The following is a 21,716-nucleotide window of genomic DNA, read 5'->3' as shown; positions in this document are numbered from 1 at the left end:
GAAACAGTCAAATCAGATATATTGTTGACTCTGTAAAATACCGTGGTCCCGTGTGAGGTCACAGATGTCAGATTCAGGACGGTGGAAAATGGGAGACGTTATTGACCATGCTCTCAAGGATAAGCCCTTGTGCTGTAACTCACATATGGGTGGGTGAGGCAGGACCCTGCTGGGGAGACTATGGGACTCCAAGAAAGGCTGACTGACGTTGGCCGTAGGAAGCCATTTGTGTCTGAACAGGGGAGCAATGTGCAGAAAGCTCTGTGATGGATGATGCGTCCTTTTGCAGGAGTGGCCAGGGTGATGGACGGACGGTAGGTCCATCCAAAATAAGAATATTGTGTTAAAGTGGGGGCGCACTAGTTTAAATTTATTTTCAAGTGATTACTACTACGAAGAGGTTTTGATCTGTTACAGGGAAACTGGAGTTGGAAGAAAGGAAACGGAGCAGTTTCTTTGGGTGACTCTGGTATTCCAGACTAGATCACCAAGCCCTTCAAGGTCAGGGCTCAGAGCTCATTCTGGAATGTTCTATCTCTGTAGACTTTAGCAGCAACTGGGTCCATGAAAAACAGTTAATAAGGGTTTCACAGCTGTCTGCTTGGGAGAAAAGACATGGAGAGAAATTGAACTTGATTACCCAATGAGGAAAGGTCTGCGTTTGTTGTACTTTGCAATGTTTGGACTGATCTGAATGAAATTTCCAATGGCTAATTTCATTTCTAATCCTTACATGAGCCAGAAAACTCCACCTGCAAGGGAACCGTTTTTCATTGCCTTTCTTTTGAAAAAGCATTTCCTGTCAACAGGAGCTGCAGTAACAGGCAGGCACTGGTTACTTCTATGACACTGGTGGTTGCTTGGGAAGGAGGCCCAGGACTCAGGCTTCTGCAAAAGTTTTTGGCTTAGGGTCAAACCAGAATGAACAATTCAAGACCCACATGTCTCCTGATAGACAGATATCTGAGCTGGGGGCGCTGAGGCCCAAGACAGTTTACCAAGAAGGTAGAATTATGTAACCCTGTCACTCAACAGGGCTTCTTTCCAGTTCAAGGTATCCTGGGACTAAACAGTACACATAGCAACAGAACAAACTGAATGTGCACCCTCTTTGCATTGCTAAATGGAGCACACTCCCCGTGTCGATGCATACATCAACAAAAGCGCAGTGGAGCGACGCCTCATTTAGTTACCAGCGCTGGGGAATGGACTATTCATCATAGATAAACATTCCAAACAACTAAAGCCTATGACCTTAAGTGCCGAAACTTTTAAAAGTGTTAACCAAGTATGATGAAAATCCTCTGAACATTCGCTACTGTCTTAAAGACTGTACTCAGAATACAGTTTGACCTTGGAAATGTTTGTTTGGAGAAAAAAAACATGGAAGAAGGAATGGACAGACGCACCATTAGACCCGATGTTTTAATGCTGATGACTAATCAGGGAGAAACAAAGGCTTCTATACTTAGTCTTCTTTGCATTTTGAGAGGAGTCATTGGTGGACTGAAGGGGTAGTTTGGACACTGCTGGGGAGAAACTGCAGCCTTATTGTGGAGGGGGCAGCAGCAGGAGAATGCCGGCGCTGCTGAATATATACACACATCGCCTCACCTGATTCAGATCGGTTATGTCTCCTAGTAATAAAACAGTATGAAACTGAGATGTCTTTAAGGAGATTGGGGAAGTCAAGAGAAGTACCAAAATACTAGAAATAGAGCAAGTGAGCTAAATATCAATCTAAAGTAAAATTCTAGAAAAAGACATTTCTGGGCACGTGGATAAGGAATGTCATCCTCAAGGTCTCCTTGTCTCTCTGACCTCATGTCTGATATACTTACAAATCCTGTGAGCTTTATGTGCACAATTTATGCACAACTTGACCACTCCCCGCCTCTTCTCTGTTCCTTTCGTAGCCCAAGCCAACTGATACAGTAGATGAAATCATTGGCCTTGTCATCACTTCTCTCTGTGTACACACTTTCGCCATGGTGTTCTGATGGGCAAAGTCTACTTCCCTGCCCCTTGACTTTGAGCTCCATTGTGTGCCCTCCAAGAAAGGAAGCACGAGCTTGAAATGCACCTGTCAGTGGGCTTTCTTTCTGGCCTTTGCTGCCACATCAAGAAGAGTTTCCTCAGGCTCATTGATACACTCTTACCTGAGGTGCAAAACAGCATCATGGAGCAGACCTGAGGGAGATGCCCATCACAGTCAGACCCTGCAGCTTGAACGGGGCCCAGCCCAGCTTGGGTCAGCAAACCCCTAGATGACCCGCGGGTCCTTAAGAACCAAAGCTATTGTTTCAAGCCATTGCATTTTTGAATCGTTTATTATACAGCCATAGCTTACTGACTCAAGGCGATTATTATTGCATTATCCCTCAGCATCTCACCTTCCTTGTCCTGCTCTGCTGTAGAAACCCTGGTCTCATTGCTCTTCCTCCAGCGTGCCAGGCTTTAGTAGAGATCATCTCCACCGTAATGCTATAATTCAGTTTTTCTAAACTATTGTTAGTGCAGCCAAATTGAAAAAACATAATTAAAAAGTATGGGATATTAACTTAGAACAAAGATTAAAAATATCTTAGACACATAAAGGCAATTTTAGTAACTCGTTAGAAGGGACAAATTCATCCTATGAAGGTTTTTGAGGCAGCTTAATGATCTTTAGAAGCAAGGGTTCTGAAGCTGTGTGGCCTGAGGTCAAAACATGGTTCCATCAACTTACTGCTGAGTAACCATGGGCAATTATGTAACTTTTCTTTGCCTCAACTGGATTCTTTGTAAAATGGCCATAAAAATAGCACATGCTTCATAAGGTTGTTATATGGATTAAATTAATGTGAACAGTAAATGCAAGACCTGGCAGATAGCAGGCACTTGAAGAGCTGTAAGTAGAGTTTTGTTTGTCATTATGACCGCTACTGATGTTGTTACAACAATTATTCCAAACTTTGTGTATAGACTTTATACAGTCCTATGCAAAACGCTAGCAGGATTTTTCAAGAAATTTTACTGAAAATTTTATGAAATATCTACTTAAATTCTGAAATCATTGACTACATCATAATCATTGACAAAAAGAGTAATCAAACTATAAAAATTTAAATGAAAATGAGTTAAATAGTTTTCCCTGAAGATTAATAATTGTGTACTTAGGACACAGAATTTACAATAAATGTACAACTAGGAAAAATATTTGCAATCAAATATGACAGATAAATAATTAAATTTCTTTATAAAGAACTCATTCAGCTTATCTTAAAATGTAAAAATATAATTCACAGAAGAAAAAATACAAACGACTGAAAAGTATTTTTAACTGTACCAGTTTTATGAACAAGCAAAGAAATGTAAATTAACAAATAATCCTATTTCCATTCTTGCAAATCAAAATAATTGTAATAATAATAACAATAATAATAGTGAATAAGAGGAGAAAGATGAGGGGACTCAGTGTAGACGAGGGTGCGGTAAATTAGAGGCACTCGTGTCCTGCTTCTACGAATAGATATTGGAGCAATACTAAATTTTTAACAACGTATAATTTTTATATGTTTATTATTTTATATAATTTTTAAACAATTTAAAAATATTTTTAAATGTCCACTCTACTGATTTTACTTCTGAGACTCTAAGGGAAGAATCAGAAATGTAGATGACAAGGAATGTACAAAAATAGAAAAGAAAGCATTATTTACAGACATGAAAAGAATATGAATGAGGGATATTGTTAAATAAACTGTGGTTTTTTTATATAAATGGATCTTATGCAGCCTTTCAAATGGTATCGAGAGAGTTTTAGAAATATGTTTGTCATATTCTGTTGTAACAATAAGGTGTCATATCATTTAGACAGTACTGCGTATAAATATTATAGAAAAAAACAACTAAATGTGTTAACCTTAACACCTCTTCTACTGTTACATATATTCAAAATATCTGTTTCTGGAATTTTCTGGCAGTTCAGTGATTAGGACTCCACACTTCCACTTCAGGGGGCACGAGTTCATTGCCTGGTTGGGGAACTAAGATCCCTGCATGCCATGCAGCGTAGCCAAAATAATAAATAAATAAAAATTCTGTTTCTTTATGTATTTTTAAATTTTTAACTGTGACCAAAAAACCCATGTAACATGAAATTCATCAGCTTAAGCATTTTTACATGAACAGGTCAAAAATGTTAAGTATATGTACATTGTTGTGTAACAGATCACCAGAACTAATTCATTTTTCAAAACTGAAACGCTATACCCATTTAACAACTCCTCACTTCCCTCTCCGCCCAGCCTCTGATAACCAGCATTCTACTTTCTGTTTGACTATTTTAGATACCTCATTTTGGAATCATACAGTATTTGTCTTTTGGTGACTGACTTATTTCACTTATATAATGTCCTCAAGGTCCATCCATGTTGAGTATGTGACAGGATTTCCTTCATTTATAAGGTTGAATATTATTGCATTGTACATGTAGACCATGTTTTATTTGTCCACCCATCAAGGGACATTTGGGTTGCTTCCACTTATTGGCCACTGTGAATAATGTTTTCATGAACATGGGTATTCAAGTGTCTCTTCAAGACTCTGCTTTCAATTCTTTTGGATATATACACCCAGAAGTGGGATTGATGGATCACATGGTAGTTCTATTTTGAATTTTTTTAAGGTACCAGTTGTACCATTTCACAGCCCCACCAACAATGAACAAGGGTTCAAATTTCTCCACATCTTTGCCAGCACTTGTTCTTTTCTTTTCTCTCATCCTAACAGATGTGAGATGGTATCTCATTGTGGTCTTGATTTGCATTTCTCTAACAACTTCTGATGTTAAGTATCTTTTCATACACTTGTTGGCTCTTTATGTATTTTTGAACATGTCGAAGTGTTTATCATTAACATGTATTACTTTCGTATCAAACAAACAAAACACTATGAACACAATTAGGATCAGTTTTGCCTCCAGTTTTGTGACATTAGCAAGAGCAAAAAAGCTTTCTTTTCCTAGGTCCCCAAATCCCCACTTGTGAAATAAGGAGACTAGACTAGCTAATCCCACATATGACTTCTTTTGTTGTTGTTGTTGTCGTACGCAGGCCTCTCACTGTTGTGGCCTCTCCCGTTGCGGAGCACAGGCTCCGGACGCGCAGGCTCAGCGGCCATGGCTCATGGGCCTAGCCGCCCCGCGGCATGTGGGATCTTCCCGGACCGGGGCACGAACCCGTGTCCCCTGCATCGGCAGGCGGACTCTCAACCACTGCGCCACCAGGGAAGCCCATGACTTCTTTTTAATAAAGGAAATAATCTTTCCTCATTTTCTTCAGTGTTGTGAAAGTAGTTACATTTATAAATCTCCTAAATTTTGAAATGATTCTGAGAACAGGTGAATGGGTAAACTGATGATTTGGTCGTAGTTTTTTCAGAATTTCTTCTTCATTTAACATTTTCAGTGCTCCAGCTCTGTAGAAAGCGTTAGACCAGGGGCCAAGAATACAGAGATAATGCAGTCTGGACCCTGCCTTGTTAAGTTACAAGTCTATTTGGAGAGGCAAGCTTATAAGTAAATAATTACAATGCAGCTTTTGAAGCTGATATAATACATGTAAAAATAAGGTTCACTGGTGTTACAAAGCAGACGTCTGCTTCTAAGATGCTAAAAACGTGAAGACTCATCTCATAGTGGGAAAAAACTCGTAATAGCTGTCCCCCAGACCTTGGTGTTTACAAAATCCATGGCATTCAATTTAGTGAAAAGAAATGTAATATTTACCCAGCAAAGACAAAGCAGAATTTCCATGAGTATTTAACCATTACATTTTTTTTAAACTAACAAATGGCTAAAATGTTTTCCATTCAATCAAATGGTATTTTAGAAATTGTGGTCTACACAAAGGATGTCTCTTGCTGGGCAGAGTAATATAATACATTCTGTGTGGAGTAGGAAACTTTAATGATATATGCAGTTTTGTTATTAAAACTGAGTTATATATTTTGCTCTGCTCTGGAAAATTGTGACCCAGTATAACATATCTTCACATTGTTTATAACTTGAGGAAGATCAACATTTTGGGTTCCCAGTTCACACAGTAGGAATTACATTTGTTTTGGCCAAATATAATTTATATAACTGCAAGGAACAATAAAACATGAACTCTACAGTGTTTTCTTACCTAAAAATAATATAGACCTTGTAAAATTGAAGAGATTATTATTATAAAGGAAAAGACAGTAACTTAAAAGGCTGAAGCTCATTTTACAACACTCTTTAATGCCTGTGCAAATAGGCAGACACCTGTGTCCTCATTTTCCTTGACCCTAGCCACAGGACTGAGATTCCACATAGTAATAAATAACCTTGCAAATAAAACTTTGAAATATAATTTGCTTGAACAAGCCCAGTTCATCTATGTTGAAAAGTCATTTTCAAAGTGACTTCTTAAAATGACTCAGTATTCTTTATTCCCATGCCTACAAAGATCTTTTGTATGTGATGAAACATCTGGTCCATCTTGTTAATAAGGCCTCAGGTAGTAAAGGGACTATTCTGAATTTGGAGTTGGGAATTGAATGAATGAATGAAAGAATTGATTAATCAATCATCATCCAATCAATAATTAGGCATTTATCTTTAAGGTCAACTAGCCTATGCAAAATTGACTCTCCTACTTCAGTACCATAATATAAAATGTGATCCTATTCTCAAAAATGTGGGAGTGATAAGGGAGAAGAGTGAAACTTCCTTTGAGGGGATATGTGCAAGAGTCATACTGAACACATATTGTAAAACTGCTGAATACAAAATCGATCAGACAACTAGAAAAAATATTGACATTTTGTTGGCAAGTACTGTGTTCAAGGAACTGGTCAGTGGTATCTTATTTAATATGTAAAGTCTAGACAATTCCATGAAGTTGGCAGAATTATCTTACATGTGAAGAAACTAGGGTCATAAATTTTAAGTGACATCTTCCAAATCACATAGCCAAGTATGTGGTAGAGTTGACCCTGGACCACAAGTCTTCTGATTCTACATACTGCACTCCTGCCACTACAGCACTTGAGAATCTGCTGAGTGAAGACGACAGGCTAGTACAGTCACAGCATAATCAGATGGCAGATGGGCCTAGCATTCCTACTAGATGACACCTATCTATTCATGCAATTCTTACTTTTCCTCAGGCTCAAAACTTTTTCACTTACAGAGCAGATTTTTCTGCTCTGTGATTTATTTAGATTTCAAATTCTTCAGATTCCCAGTGTAATTTTTGACCTGGTCTTTTAAGTCTTAATGTCTATTTTAAACTGGGATTTGAATTATATTTAATAGTATTAGGGTTTCTAACTGCATTGATTTTCTTCTGAAGCAATCCATTCTTAATACTTAGAGAGAGAATCCTAAGGAATCGTAAATGGTGCAGACTTGTTTTTCAGGAGCCAACATGACAGTCCATTTTCCTTTAAAAAAAAAAAAAAAGTTTGCAGCCTCTCCAGGCACTGAATCATCTGGCTTGGGGCCAGGCACTAGAGGGTGCTTTAGAAATATTATTTGATGATGAACTCGGATGTTGTCCACTTGCTTTTCAGAAATCATTCCTGTAAATCACGGCTTTGAAAACTTGTCAGCATTTTGCTCTTTCTTTTGTGGATTCCTTCAAAGGGAGAAGGAATGCCTGAAAAGTAAACATTAAACAGCCATAACTGCATCCCAAGGAGTGCGGAATAAAAAAAATTATAGATACTTATAGATATATAAATATTTCTGTGAGATAAAAAGAGAACCCTGTGGATAACTCACAAAGAGCCTACTGGAACTTTATCAGTCGACTGGGCTTTGTCAGCATAAAGCAGGTTTGTGAGGGGGGCCAGGGCAACATGTGTTTCTCCCTGTTCCATACCCTGCTTTTCTGGAAGCTTGCTGTAAGCATAACACCTCACATTTGTATGACTTCTTTTTTTTTTGTCACACTTTTACATATATTATCTCTCAAGTGATATTCACAAAACCTGTATAGTAAGCATTACTATTCCTATTCTCTAGATGAAAAAAACAAAACAAAACTGAGGTTTAATGAGGATAACTATTTCACTCAGATCTATAAGGTTAAGTGGCAGAATCAGATTTTAATTATAAGACTTTTTCCTAGTATATAGGGCAGCAACCCCATTCTTCGTTTTTTATATAGTTAACATAACCATATTGCTTCCCTTCTTCCTTCAGACTTTGTCACCATATGTATCTTTCCTTGTTAATGTCTTCAAATAAAATCCATAAACACCAAAAACCAGAGGGCATGAAATATAAAATAAGGAAACACACACCTCCTTTGCTGTTGGAAAAAGAAAAAGCATAACCTGGTAGGGGAGCTAAAAATGTCCTGTAGAGACGATAGTATGAAGCGCCATGAAGCAGAGCCGTGAGTAAGGCGTGGTGTGTGGAAGAACCTTTCCAATTAGGAAGGACTCTAATTGGAAAGGTAAGGAAGGGTTTCTTAGGAGAACAATACCTTTCTTTACGTCTTGAAAGACAGCAAGATTCCAAAAGAGCACCCTAAGCTTTGGAAATAGTAAAGACAAAGTCGGCAAAGCTCAGGGCATTTGCAGAAAACAATATTCAGCTTATTGGAGGATCGCTTCCTGAGAAGAGGCTGGCAAACAAGGTTTTAACCAGGTCTAGAGCAGCTCTGTCCGAGATCAGGGAAATGTTTTCTTTCCTTTTTTTTTCTTTAAAGTCTTTATTGAATTTGTTACAATACTGCTTCTGTTTTATGTTTTGTCTTTTGGGCTGTAAGGCATGGGGGAGCTCAGCTCCCCGACCAGGGATTGAACCCGCACCTCCTGAACCGGAAGGCAAAGTCTTAACCACTGGACCTCCAAGGAAGTCCCAGGGAAATGTTTCCTAATAGGCACTGTCCGAAGCAGTAGCCATGGGCCACATGTGGCTACTGAGCGCTTGAAAAGTGGTTGGTGTGACTAAGAAACTGAAAACTTTGTTTAATTTACTTTTATTTTTAATATAAAATCACATGTGACTAGAGCCCACCATTTTAGACAGAGCGATTCTAGGGGCCTTGGATGATTGATAGACTGAGGCAATCACAGAATTCTACGGTTACCCGGGGGGAAACAGATACTTGCTGACTGAGGAGAGAAATGAACTGAGAGACTTGGGAGAGGCTGGGATAAGAAAAATAAGGGCTGGAAGAATGGCAACTTGGGATAAAAGGAGACATCCGGTTATAATCGCTGAGTCTGTGAACCACGGGATTCAAAATGCAAGTGCTTGCACTCATTTGTGTACGAAAAGTTTGTTCTTCACCAAATTTATGAACTCCTCCAATGTCAGAATGATGTCCATTCTTTCATCTCTCAATATCTAGTAGCCAGCCCCATGTCTTCCACAAAATATGTTGTGCATATGACTATTCTGACAAATTCAACCACAGTTGTGCATTTATATGTTACAGTTAAATTAAAATGTCCATTATCTAAACCGGACGGAACTAATGAGTGGACATAGTTAATTTTCAGTCATTTAAACACAACATATGTAACCAGGTAAGTCTTAAAAAAATGTATTGGCTTGTGTGTGTGTGTGTTAGTTTCACCCAAATCTTTCTCTGTCTCTAAAGTACCTGGAATTTAAAAACTCCAGTGTGGTTTATCAGACACATTATCTGTATTCTTTTAAACCCAGAAGAAATAATATTCTTGTTTCAGCTTTATTAGATTCTTAAATTATGGATAAGGTACTCTGTAAACTAGCTAGTGCCCACTCCTCATTCTAAGGCTGAAAGGATTATTAAAACCAAAACAGAAAACTGGGTTCCCCCAGACTGTAAGGAATTGATCTCCCAAGATTTAAGATCACGGTATCAAAACCACCAGTAAACACTGGTACTGAACTCAGTAAATGGTTTTCCTGCAATACTTCGCAGAAAAGCATAAAGCCCCAGCAGTAACAGCAGTGCGACACCTTATCCCCACTCCCACAAGCTGAGCTGCTAATTATTTTTTTTTTACCTGCAAATGGACTCATCATCTGGATTCCTTCTGAAATAAGTCTTAAACATCTTTGTACTGGTGAATTCTCACGTGTGGGTGTCTTGGGGATGAATGGGCACCAAGCAGCCTTCCATGAACTGTGTTACAGGCCAACGTTTACCAGATGACCTGGCCTCTCTTCTTTTACCTAAGGATATGAGAAAAATATGCAGGATTTAGGAAGGAAGGATTGGGACGTCAGTTAGTTTTTCCTTAACATTTATTCAAATTGTACCTTGGCTAACCACACCTAATGCAGATGGAGTAGGTTTATCCATTTCTCCAAGCAAAAGCTATCTGTGTTCTAACTCCCCAAAGGTCTTACTTTGGAGATATTTTTTGCAATTCATCAATAACCTCCGTGGCTCTTGCCAAAATCATCCCCTCTCCCCGTTTTTTAGACCTGAAGGGAAAGTGAAGATAAGCTCAACAGCCACTGGCGTATCTTGGAGATGGAACTCTAGAGAGCTGTACTCCTATGTCTTCTTTGCTCACAACAGTGAAAATCTTCAAATTTCTAGAGATACTGTTTTCTAACATCTTAATCTCATCCAAATTGTATAACATTTCTTTGAAATAATGGCAGCAGGACTTTGAAGGGGTTTTAGTTCTGAATCCTCAGTTATGATTTTATTGTTTGAGTTTCCTCACCAAAAAAAATAAATAAAAGCCATGATGTGGAATTGTATCTTTTTCTATGTATTACCTGAATTCAGGCAACTGACTATATAAACCTAAGGAGAACAGTGAAGTTATCAATAGCAATGTTAGTCAATGCTGAAATTGTTCCTCCAATCACAGAATCCTGAGATCTTAAAACTGAAAACTGTAAAGAAGCCACTTTAAATCATTCTTACAAATGACTGTACTATTGCAAGTATTAAATGCCTGGGAGCAGAAATGGGAAGAATGCTCGTTCACGTTCTGCTCTTCTTTTTTTCTTTCTTTCCAAATGTCCAAGTAGCCAAGTCTCTGGTGTGTATCAGAGGAACAGGCAATTTTCAGAGTGAAGTCAACTGAAAAGTATGTAGATGGCAGTGTAAATGTTAGGAGAGTTTGGAGGAAAGTATGCCAACTATGTGCTGTTTTTTGCTACAGTAAGTATAGAACCATCTCTTCAATGCCATGGGCAAGATCCTTGCCAAGTGGAATACCCTATTTATAACCCTATCAAGAAGAGGAAATAGTGCCAGGAACAAGATAAAACTATTAGCTGTATTAACAAAAATACTTAAAAGCATGTTTGTATTTGAAAATAAATGTTAGTGGTTAAGCAAAAAAATATAAGTAGTTGTAGATCTGGGTGTTGAAACCTGTTGCAAGACCATTAATTAGTCATCATCTTATCTTCACTGCCATATCTCTGCCAACTTGCCTGTTTGAAGTCATAAAATGGAACTCATAAATGGACTCTTTGGGAGATATGGGGAAATAAACAATTCCCCCTATTCGGTAAATAGTTAAGAAATCTCCCTGGGCTCACATGTTTTTTTCCCTCTTGTTGGCACTGTTGATTCAGTGCCCATCTGGGACGTCCTCCCAATCTGACGTGAAGCTGCCAATCTTTCCAATGCCAAGTATGTAGGCTGCAATCCCAGAAGTGGGAAAAATAGACCAAGTCCAAGGGCGTGCCATCGAGTGTGCAGACTCTGGTCACAAGGGTGTCACACTGGGAGGGGCCTGGCAACTAGCCTGCGCCGGCCAACATCAAGACACGGGCCAGGAGCTGCCACCCCATGTCCTTCCCTCCTCCCCATTACCCTGGGGAGCAGCGTGTTGAATAAGCAAGTGGCTGAGGGAATGGCTGGATTGGTGCCAGGGTCAGCTTCTTCGGCCTTCCTGTTGTATCAGTGAAACTTGGTATATGCCATACTGTCCTCCTCTATAAGGCAAGCATCAAGATACAGTTTCCTTTTCCTTCCTTTGTTCTTTCACTTTCTCTTCTCCACCTACTCACCTAACCTGGTAGAGTGCAAAGGCCATAGGATATGGGATCAGACAAAATCAGGGTTATATCTAGCTCTTTTACTAGCTCTGTGTCTCTGAAGGTAAAACAAAACAAAACATTTAACTCATCTAAGCCTCAACTTATTTTCCACTAATGGTGCCTACCTTGCTGGTTTGCTGTGAGGTTTAGCAGAGGTGATGTAAGAGCCTAGCACCGGTTCTGGAACATGATAGGCAATAAATATTAACTTGCCACAGCTAGAGGCACTACATTAGACTACGGCTATGCCAATTGATTAATGATTTATTCATCTTGTTATTTACTAATCTAATTCATTTATCATTAGATAGTGATACAGAATACTACCCTACGTGTCTACTTATTAAAATAATTATTAACCCTCTATCAAGTTATATGATAATTTTATAAACAATTATATATATTAAGATATAATTGCCGGACTTCCCTGGTGGCGCAGCAGTTAAGTATCTGCCTGCCAATACAGGGGACACGGGTTCGAGCCCTGGTCCGGGAAGATCCCACATGCCGCAGGGAAACTAAACCTGTGCGCGACAACTACTGAGCCTGCACTCTAGGGCCCATGCTCCGCAACAAGAGAAGCCACTGCAATGAGAAGCCCTCACACCGCAACGAAGAGCAGCCCCCGCGCGCTGCAACTAGAGAAAGCCCGCGCAGAGAGACAAGGACCCAACGCAGCCAAATAAAAAGATATAATTGCCACACTTATATATTATTATATTTTATATTATATATTATAATATATAATACATTATATATTATGTATTATTATATGAGTCTGTATCATGTATATGCCCTATATCATTACATGATATATAAATTTATATAAACATTACATATATCACACATATTGTGTATTATAGATCATTACATATTATTATATTATGGTTCATATTATATGAGTGTATCATTTATATGCCCTGTATCATGTTTTATATATCATATTTATACATATTATGTTTATATTAATTGTATATATTTATGTCATTTTATCATTTCATTAAATAATATAAGAATGATACAATAATTATATTAGTATATTATACATAGTATAATGTGTATTATGTTGTAATATAGATAATTTGATTATATGATTATTAACATTTAAAAATCAAATTTTAATAATATTCTGTTTATGCTATGACATAAGCATAAATGTAAACATACATACACGCATGTAATTATTTAATCATCCCCAGTGTACTTGGGCCACAGTTCTCATGGTTAAGAACCGCCACAAGGAGAGGTAGTAAAATACCAGGGAAAGACCATGTGTCTCAGACTAAAAAAAGCTTAAATCCAGTCCATACGAGGTGTGCGAATCTGGGCATGCCAGTTCACCTCCCTGAGTCCCTATTTCCTTACTCTGTTAGAAAGAAGGGGGCGGGAAACTTGCAGACTTAAATCGAAATAATATATGAACAGTAAACAACACAACTACCAGCACATAAGTAATCAATAAATGAAGGATAGCATTATTCATATTATTGTTCAAGTTAATAATTATCATTGTTTTCAATGTAAGTCTTAGAAATACACTCAAGAAGCAGCCCTTTACCTATGGGGACTTCTCCTTGCAGAGCTGGCTACTGCGATGTCTGTTTTGCTTGGGCCTCATTTGGAGAGCAGGGCCAGTTATCCTCACTTTCTAGTCGTTGGAGAATATTCAAACTGATATCCCTTGTGGGATAAGATCTTGGGGACAAATATTTCTTGTATTTCAAGGTTTCTTAAATTTCACATGTGATTTAAAAAGCAAATAAGCCCCTTAATTGCTTCGTTAAGCTAGTCAACACTAATTAAGAAAAGTCAGGAGGAAAAATATTAGAAACTGCTGTGCTTGATTTTTAGCCTTCTCTCCTTCTTCCAGAATATGTCTTGCTCTGCTGAGGAAGGGGAGTTGATGATTTTCCATGATAGGACCCACTGTGACCTCCTCAGTTCTGAGTTTGAAATTAAGCTCTAGTCTTTTGGGCTTCAACTCTGTTTATTACTGGTGAAACATGATTTCCCAACGCCATGAAAAAATGCCTAAAATGCCTTGCAAAGTAGCGCAGGGGGTAATCTGAACCATTTTGTTGAGCTAGACTTCAACAAGCTTGAAACATCAGTTTCTTCTCCTTCAGCACAGTCCAGGAGCTTAAGAACAGGGGCGCAGGGGTCACAGGAGGGGGCTTAGAGTGGGAGATGATTTGCATGTGAATATGTGAGTGTGTGCACATGTGTCCTCACATGTGTGCATTCGCAAGCACTGTGCACCTTTGTGCACATATGTGGTGGGGATGGGTGGGAAGGAGATTTACTTGTCTGCAAGACAACTAGAACCTGAATTCTGCCTTTTGCTCTTGTTCAAACTTTGGGAGAGTTATTCCTCGTAGCTCTGCTGAAGTTTATGAGAAAAGTAAGTTTTTGTTGTAGATTTTCCTAGAGCTAACTAGGCCATCTCCCTGGTTACATCAGCTCCCTTGGAATCTCTCAGATCCAGAGAGAACGATAAAGTAAATCCGGCAACCTGCCTTAACTCTCCTTTATGGTAGTGAATAGCTTCTATGTATTGAGCACTTCCTGTGTACCAGACTCGGTTTAGGTATGTTATAACCATAGCCATAATTCTCTCAGTAACTCCTTGAGGTACATCTGTTATTCCCATTTAATTGATGAAGCTACCAGGGCTAAGAGAAATAAAGAAAAGGGCTCATGGCCTCAGAGTTGGTAGGTGGCTGAGCAGGAATTAGAACCCCAAGCTGCCTACTGCAAAACCAATGTGATTTACTCCTCACCCGGTCATTCAAAAGGCTCTATTATCATGATCCTCTGAGTTAAACCAGCAATTCTTCTGGTCCCAAATGAGAAGAATCAGAGTCCCTCCTTACTCTGAAAATGCTACTTAGAACAGTGCCTCTGCTCAGTGTATGAACAACCCCTACAGCTCCAAAGCTGGCTTTCCCCCAAAGCCTTCAGGACCTTGGTGCATGTGGAACCCTTCAGAGGAATTTGGGCTGCTTATGGGAATCTTCTAGAAGAGCAGAAAGTGTGAAGGACTCAGGGATTAGAAGCAGAAAGCATTTTGCCCACCTTCTCACTTGTATGAAGGAGATCAGGCCTGAATTATTTAGGGTTGTAGGTGATTTCCCCTAGATGCAGCAGCTCTCATGGACAGCCTCTCTCATTGGACTGTGAATGAATGGGAAGGCTGAGACCCTCACCTTGATCATAACAAACTCAACAAGAAACCCAAAACTGTCTCAATCAGCTATTTTTCAGCCATTGAAAGCATTCTAGGACACTGTTGCATGGGCCCACTGGAGGAACAAAAGCAGGGTGTGTCTTGAGTGAAGATGTAATGTGGAGGCCCTCAATGGATGTGGTCCGGAGTCCGGTTCACAGGTTTCAAAGGGGTTCCATTAACTCAGTACTGACTAGTTCAGTGATAGCAAGAGGATCCACTTTGCTTGGCAAGGCATGGCAGCTGGCCTCTGTCTGTGACTGGCACAGTTCTGGGGCTTGAAAGGCCTACCATTCAATAGACTCCTAGATACTTAAGATCTACTGCAGTTCCCTTGGGGCCCGGGACTTGTAGGCAAGGATAGATTCCAGGTTCCACGCATGGTGGGTCTGAGCCAGCTGACAGTTCCCTTGCCTTGGACTGAGAAGGACAAAGTCTGAAGGGTGTAGGGGGTTTGTGGGGGCAGGAAGGGCATAGCCTGTAGCTCTGATGCTTCAGACACGTGGACATTCTCTTTAGAAAACAAATTACCTCTGGCCAGGGACTGCATGTAGATAAACTAAGGCACAAAGCGTGCACAATTCAAAAGACTACATTTGTGCAAATACTGACTTTAATTAAAACAAGCATCTAAAGGGACAAACAAACCTTACACATTTCCTTTCATTTCTCAGTGTTCTGAAGATCCACGGCAACTGATTATAAGCATAAGAAGTTTTATCAGGTTAGTTATCAAATATTTCCCATAAAGAATATGAGTTAGCATCAGAAGATTCTTTCTCAGGAAGATCTTTAATGAGAGTAAAATGAAGTCTTAATAATAACAAACAGTTTCTGGTGTTTCTGTGTGGCCACTATTGCTATAACCCTTTGCAAATCAAGGGCCAGAAATCAAGTTCAAGCAGGAAGAATGTGTGATGAATTCTGCGGGGGGAGGAGCCTGCAACATGAGCGGACCTAAGAAAATAGGTGTGAGAGGCTGTCCGAGAGCCCTGGTCGTCATTCAGAAGGTGATCTCTGCTACAGCATCTATCAGTCAGGCAAAGAATCCAGGCTCTGTATATGTAACACAGGATACACCCAGATAAATGGGCTGAATTCTTCACAGAGCTGTGATCCTGGGGGTGCCCTGGACACTGAACAAAGTAGGGGTTCATGACTATGAAATATGTAAGGGTAGATCTCTGTCCTCTGGACAAGACCGGGGGGAGTAGAGATATCAGCAGGGTCACCTGGGGAGCACCAAGCGTCAGCCCTCTTTGTGGCCTAAGTGATTAGAAGCTAATGAGAGCGTCTGGCCATCAAACCCAGTCAATGCATCTCAACAAGGATGTGTGATATTCTAAGCTCCACTGGCCAGAAGACAGAAGTGGTTCAAGGCTCCTGATAACCTTTGTCATGAGCAGGACTGCTTTGGGTCCTGGGTACTCTTAGGCCCCCTAGAGGTTCAGAGGATTGAGCCCTAATGATCTGAAGAGGGGAGCCAACTAGAGGGTGAAAGACTTCCTACACCAGCGCCCTGGAAAGTCAGCAATCCCAGATCCTTTCATTGGAGGCTCTCCCGAAAGGAGAATGACCCCATTCTGCAAGCAGAAGGTGAGCATCACACGGGCCTGTGAAGAAGCTAGAGTGAAAAGAACTAACGTAAGGACATGGGCCAATGGAGTGAGAGGGTCAAATCTCAGCTCTAATGCACTCATGGGCAGGCAAGACTGATGGGCCCCTCGTCAGAAAGGGTCTAGACCGGCCATGGATTTTGACCTTCCAAGTCCACAAAGGCTTCCACACACTACAGGGAAGCATGTCCCTGCAGTTGCCCCCAGAGACAGCCTCAGAAGACGCCTCCCTTCCCACACGAAGTCCTGGAAAAGCCACGGTGGTTCTCTTCTTGTGTTTCAGTCTGCTCCAACTACTTCACTCTCCCCACTGACTCAACTCAGTGGCCGTTCCTCCACACTCCAGGCCTTTACCCAGAGCCTTCTCTGCCTGAAATGCCCTCTTTCCTCTGTAGTCATTCTACTCCTCTTGGGGCTTTGAACTAAAGCCCACCTTCCTCCCTATCAGCCTTACTTTAGTTTACATTGACTTTTGCTGGCTCTAATATCTGAATTATGTATTAAGTCATCATTATTTAGTAGGTTTTCCTAGAAAGCCCATGGAAAAAGGTCAGATTCACAAACGATAGATTAAAGCGTAGGAAGAGCCCCTGCAGAGCACCTAGCCCCACCATTTCCCTGTTCAGGTGAGCAGGCAGAGGTCCAGAAGGGAGAAGTGACTTTCTCCAGGTCACAGGAGAATCAACAGCAGGGCAAAGAAAAATTCCTGTCCCCTGACTCTCAACCCAGGACGTCTTCCATGACTTTCTCCTGCCTCAGCAATTCAGCTGGAGAGCCAGACTCAGCACATTTATGATTTATATTTCACGTTTTCAGAGAATGTATAAGGGATGGGTCAGAGCGCTCTCCAGAGCTCTCTCCAGTAGCTATGAGTTTTGTGAAGGTCCCTGCTTTTGCAGCTCTGGCTGAATCATGAGGTTCTTGAATAAGCAGGAAGAAGCCAGGCCTGGGTAAGGCCACCTCTAAGGTACTGCCCCCCTCCCAGTAGGGAAGAGAAGGAGATCCATTACATTAGGCTTGAGGTTTCCCCCTATGTTCCCTTTACGGCCTCCTCCTCCACCTCCCGTCAAGTTCTGGGATATGAATGTGCTCATGGGTAGGGAAGGCTGTAATCCCCAGGGGCCTTGCACTATAAACTTCATTTCCGCCCTTTATTGCAGTTAACTGCCCATGAACTCTATTAATATTTTGCAAATTGAGATCCCTAAAACACATGTTAGAGTTAATTTTAACTTCATGCTAACTAGGAGGTGGTCAAATTTTCACAACAAATTCCAAGGATATTTTGATAAGCCTTGGAGAAAAGCATTTAAAGGTGGCTATGGGGGGTTTTGGTTTTTTTTTCTGAATCCACACATTTCCTTGCAACTCCTGTTTTTAAGGAGCAGGCAGGAGGAAACTGTTTTAGACGAGGCGGAGCCAAAATACTAAGTGCCTCAGTTGTGATGCAAGAGTGGCAGAAGGAAGCATCCCCCCCAGGCTCAGAGAGGCAGAGAATCCCCTATTTCTGAACATGCCATAGTAGGTCTTATTCCCCTTAGTCAACAAATGCGTGCTTGCTTTTGCACATGGGATCATTTTTCCTTAGAAACACTTTACCATTCCATAAACACAACTCGTACGGTAAATGCTTTGGGTTTTATAAGCTTAGTGGGAAAAATAGATTTTTCTCCTCTCCAGTTAGGCCAAATGCTTGTTCATGGAGTAGCATCACAAGTATAACTTCTAAAACCGATCAGTCAGGATGAAGAAATGCTTCCTTCCTCCCTTCCTTCCTTCTTTCCTTTCTTCCTTCCCTCCTTCCTTCCCTTCTTAACTGCTTTCCACTCTACAAGTATTTTCTGAGTACCTACACGTGCCAGGAATTGCTCTAGCCTTTGCAGATACGGTGGTAAATATATCCCTGGAAAACACTAACCACAGGATTCCAAATTTAATCATTTAATTCTCCTTCTAAGTATGCAGCCATTGAGGTGGACACTCTTCCCCAAGATCACCAATCTATTCAAGGTATTCATCTCAACAGAAAGATTTGAGAAAATGTTCAGCTACAGAAAAAAAATTTCAAAACACCCCTTCTATTAATCAGTGGGTCAAATCACTTTTCTTAAAGGGTTTTTGTTTCCCCAAATGATTCCCTGTTTTCTCTCAACCGTGATCTTGCGTTGAGGTTCACCTAAATCTTGGTTACTTTAAACGAGGAGATGGTGTGGTGTAGTGACAGCATTTTTCCCCCACAACTAATTCTGAGACAGATGAGGGGAGCAGGGCTATTCTGGAGAAGAATGTCCAGCTTCCTCTGCTTCCTGCCCTTAGAGTAGCCAAGGTCACCCCTGAGCCGACAAGGGACAGACCCTTCTTGTCCGTATGTAGCCCACTGAGTTCACTGTCCAACCTCTCCTCCTCTCACTCCTATTTTCCCCCAGTGTCTGATTCCAGTACAGCAGGTAGCATCCTTAACATGTACGTGCCAACTTCCCTTGATACCTTCAATAAGTATTTAGGGTATTTAGTCATTTAGTAAGTATTTAGTCATAAATAATAAGTATTTAGTAAGTATTTAGTCATAAATAAGTATTTAGTAAGTATTTAGTCATAAATAATAAGTATTTAGTCATTTAGGGAGGAGGGCATCTCCAGAGGCAAAAGGAAATATTATTTGTGAAGGACCAGTGACCAGTGAGATAATTAATAAACAGGACAAAACTGTAGTTACATTTGACAGAGCAGCAGTGAACATGCCACAGATTTTATTCATCAAATTTCATTTTGCCAAGATGAAAGCGTGGGAGGTATTCTGGATTAAAGAATGGAATCAGTTAAAGGTTCTCAAACTTTTTGGTGTCAGAACCCCTTTACACTCTTAGAACTATAGAGAAACTCAGAACTTTATGTACAGATTATATCTTTCAGTATTTAGCATATTAGAGCCTAAACTAAGGACAATTTTTAAATATTTATTAGTTCCTTTAAAAATAACAGGAATGAACTCATTACATTTTGATATAAATAACAATTTTATGAAAGTATAATTTTTTAAAAAGCATATATGTGGAATCTAAAAAAATGGGTACAAATGAACTTATCTACAAAACAGAAATAGAGTCACAGATGCAGAAAACAAACTTACGGTTACCAGGGGCTAAGGGGGGAGAGGGATAAATTGGGAGATTGGGACTGACATATATACACTACTAAGTATAAAATAGATAACTAATAAGGACCTACTGTCAAGCACAGGGAACTCTACTCAATACTCTGTAATGGCCTATATGGGAAAATAATCTAAAAAAGAGTGGATATAGGTATATGTATAACTGATTCACTTTGCTGTACACCTGAAACTAACACAGCATGGTAAAGCAACTCTACTTCTATTCAAATTTTTTAAAAAAACTAGGAAAAAAACTAACAGAAAAAAACAATTAAAAGTTAATAAAAAATAAAAAGCAGTTAGAAAAAATAAATTCATTTAATGTTTGGTTTAACGGAAGAAGGCTGATTCTCATGTCTGCTTCTGCATTCAATCTATTATAATATCACACATCATGTAGCCTCTGGAAAACTCTACTGTACATTCATGAAAGACCATGCATCACTTAACCTATCTGTGCCTCAGTTTCTTCACTGTTAAAATGGATATAATAATAGTAACTACATAACTGAGACAAGAATTCAATGAGTTTGTCACGTGAGGTGTTTGGAACAATACCTGGCACATGGTAGTAAGAACGTTATTCTCATCAACACCATGGTTACTAGCATTTACTCTGCTGAGCCACTCCCTGAATGAGGCAGGACTTGTGGGGTCACCCTCCAAGTCTAGATGGAAGAACACTCAACACCTACAGGCAGGGCACCTAAAGGGAAGCCACATTCCTCTCCCTCTGTTTTCTGTGATCTCCCACTGAGACAGAGCACTTGGGGCCTTTCATTTGTAAACGCTGGCCTAGGTTTGGACAAGTGGTTCTGGGGTTACTCAGACTCAAGGCTGTCAGACCGATCCACATGGGATTAAGCAATACAGGCATAGCCATAGAGTTCCTTGCACGATCATCAAGGTGTTGGGTCGGAGAGAAACGCAAGGATCATTTTGTGCTACTCGCCTCCAGCTGTAGGAACTTTCCGTGCTCTGTCTCGGTGTTTATGCTCCGGCCTCGGTGTGGGTACTTTTAGGGATTAGGGATTAGAAGTTTACCTAACTGAGATGTTCTCTTAATTGAGAGCATACCAGGGGTTTACAGACCTTAGTCTTGCCTCTCTGGAGCTTCTCCAGAGCCTTTTCTTCTCTAAATCTCCTTATCCAATTTCCTTATCCAGTCCATTCCCTCAGTGACAGGGTTTACTACTATTTCTATTTCTAGTTTACTCTACTATTTCTATTTCTTCTGCAGGAAAGAATAAGGGTGAGAGGCAGGGGCTTTGGCGATAGACTCAGACTTGAATATGAACTGTGCAACTTTAACCAAGTTACTTCACTACTCTGAGCCTTGGTTCCCTCAGCTTAATAATAAAGATAAAGGGAATATTATCTCACAGGTTTAACTGAAGACTGTGTGAGATAATGCACATAAAGGGCCTGGCAGGAAGCTCAGCCTGGCAAGGATGGGGTTGACCTAAGGCTGGTACCTAGAAACAGAGACAGAAATGGGGATTAGATTCCTTTCAGGAGAAAAGGAATGAGGTGAATGGGATCTGACAAGAGAGGAGCTAAGCCAGTCTGTGGTCTTCAGCCTGAGCCCACAGTGGACTCTGGAGCGTGAACCACACCCTTGATTCCTACCTTAACAGTGGAGCTTGACGCTTTTACAATTCTGCATCGGGGAGTCACTGACTGAGGTAGGAC

The 21,716-nt window shown here is 40.2% G+C and overlaps 1 long non-coding RNA gene across 3 annotated transcripts in view; it reads right to left on the bottom strand.

Annotated features, from left to right (window-relative positions):
• Positions 1 to 448: 448 nt before the first annotated feature.
• LOC113624023 (uncharacterized) overlaps positions 449 to 21,716 on the bottom strand; it is a 343,123-nt gene continuing 321,855 nt past the window's right edge. For 2 of the 3 annotated variants that reach the window (XR_003434170.1, XR_003434171.1), the window contains 2 exons: positions 10,021 to 10,189; positions 449 to 2,505 (listed from right to left, as the gene is read on the bottom strand). This is a non-coding gene — a long non-coding RNA (uncharacterized LOC113624023). The remainder of the gene's footprint in view (positions 2,506 to 10,020; positions 10,190 to 21,716) is intronic. The other variant, XR_003434172.1, reaches the window with a different exon arrangement.

This window comes from Aethalodelphis obliquidens, unplaced genomic scaffold, assembly GCF_003676395.1.
Source record: "Aethalodelphis obliquidens isolate GAN/ISIS:26980383/991018 unplaced genomic scaffold, ASM367639v1 scaffold12, whole genome shotgun sequence".
Classification (NCBI taxonomy): Eukaryota; Metazoa; Chordata; class Mammalia; order Artiodactyla; family Delphinidae; genus Aethalodelphis; species Aethalodelphis obliquidens.
This window is presented reverse-complemented; position numbering and strand designations above follow the sequence as displayed.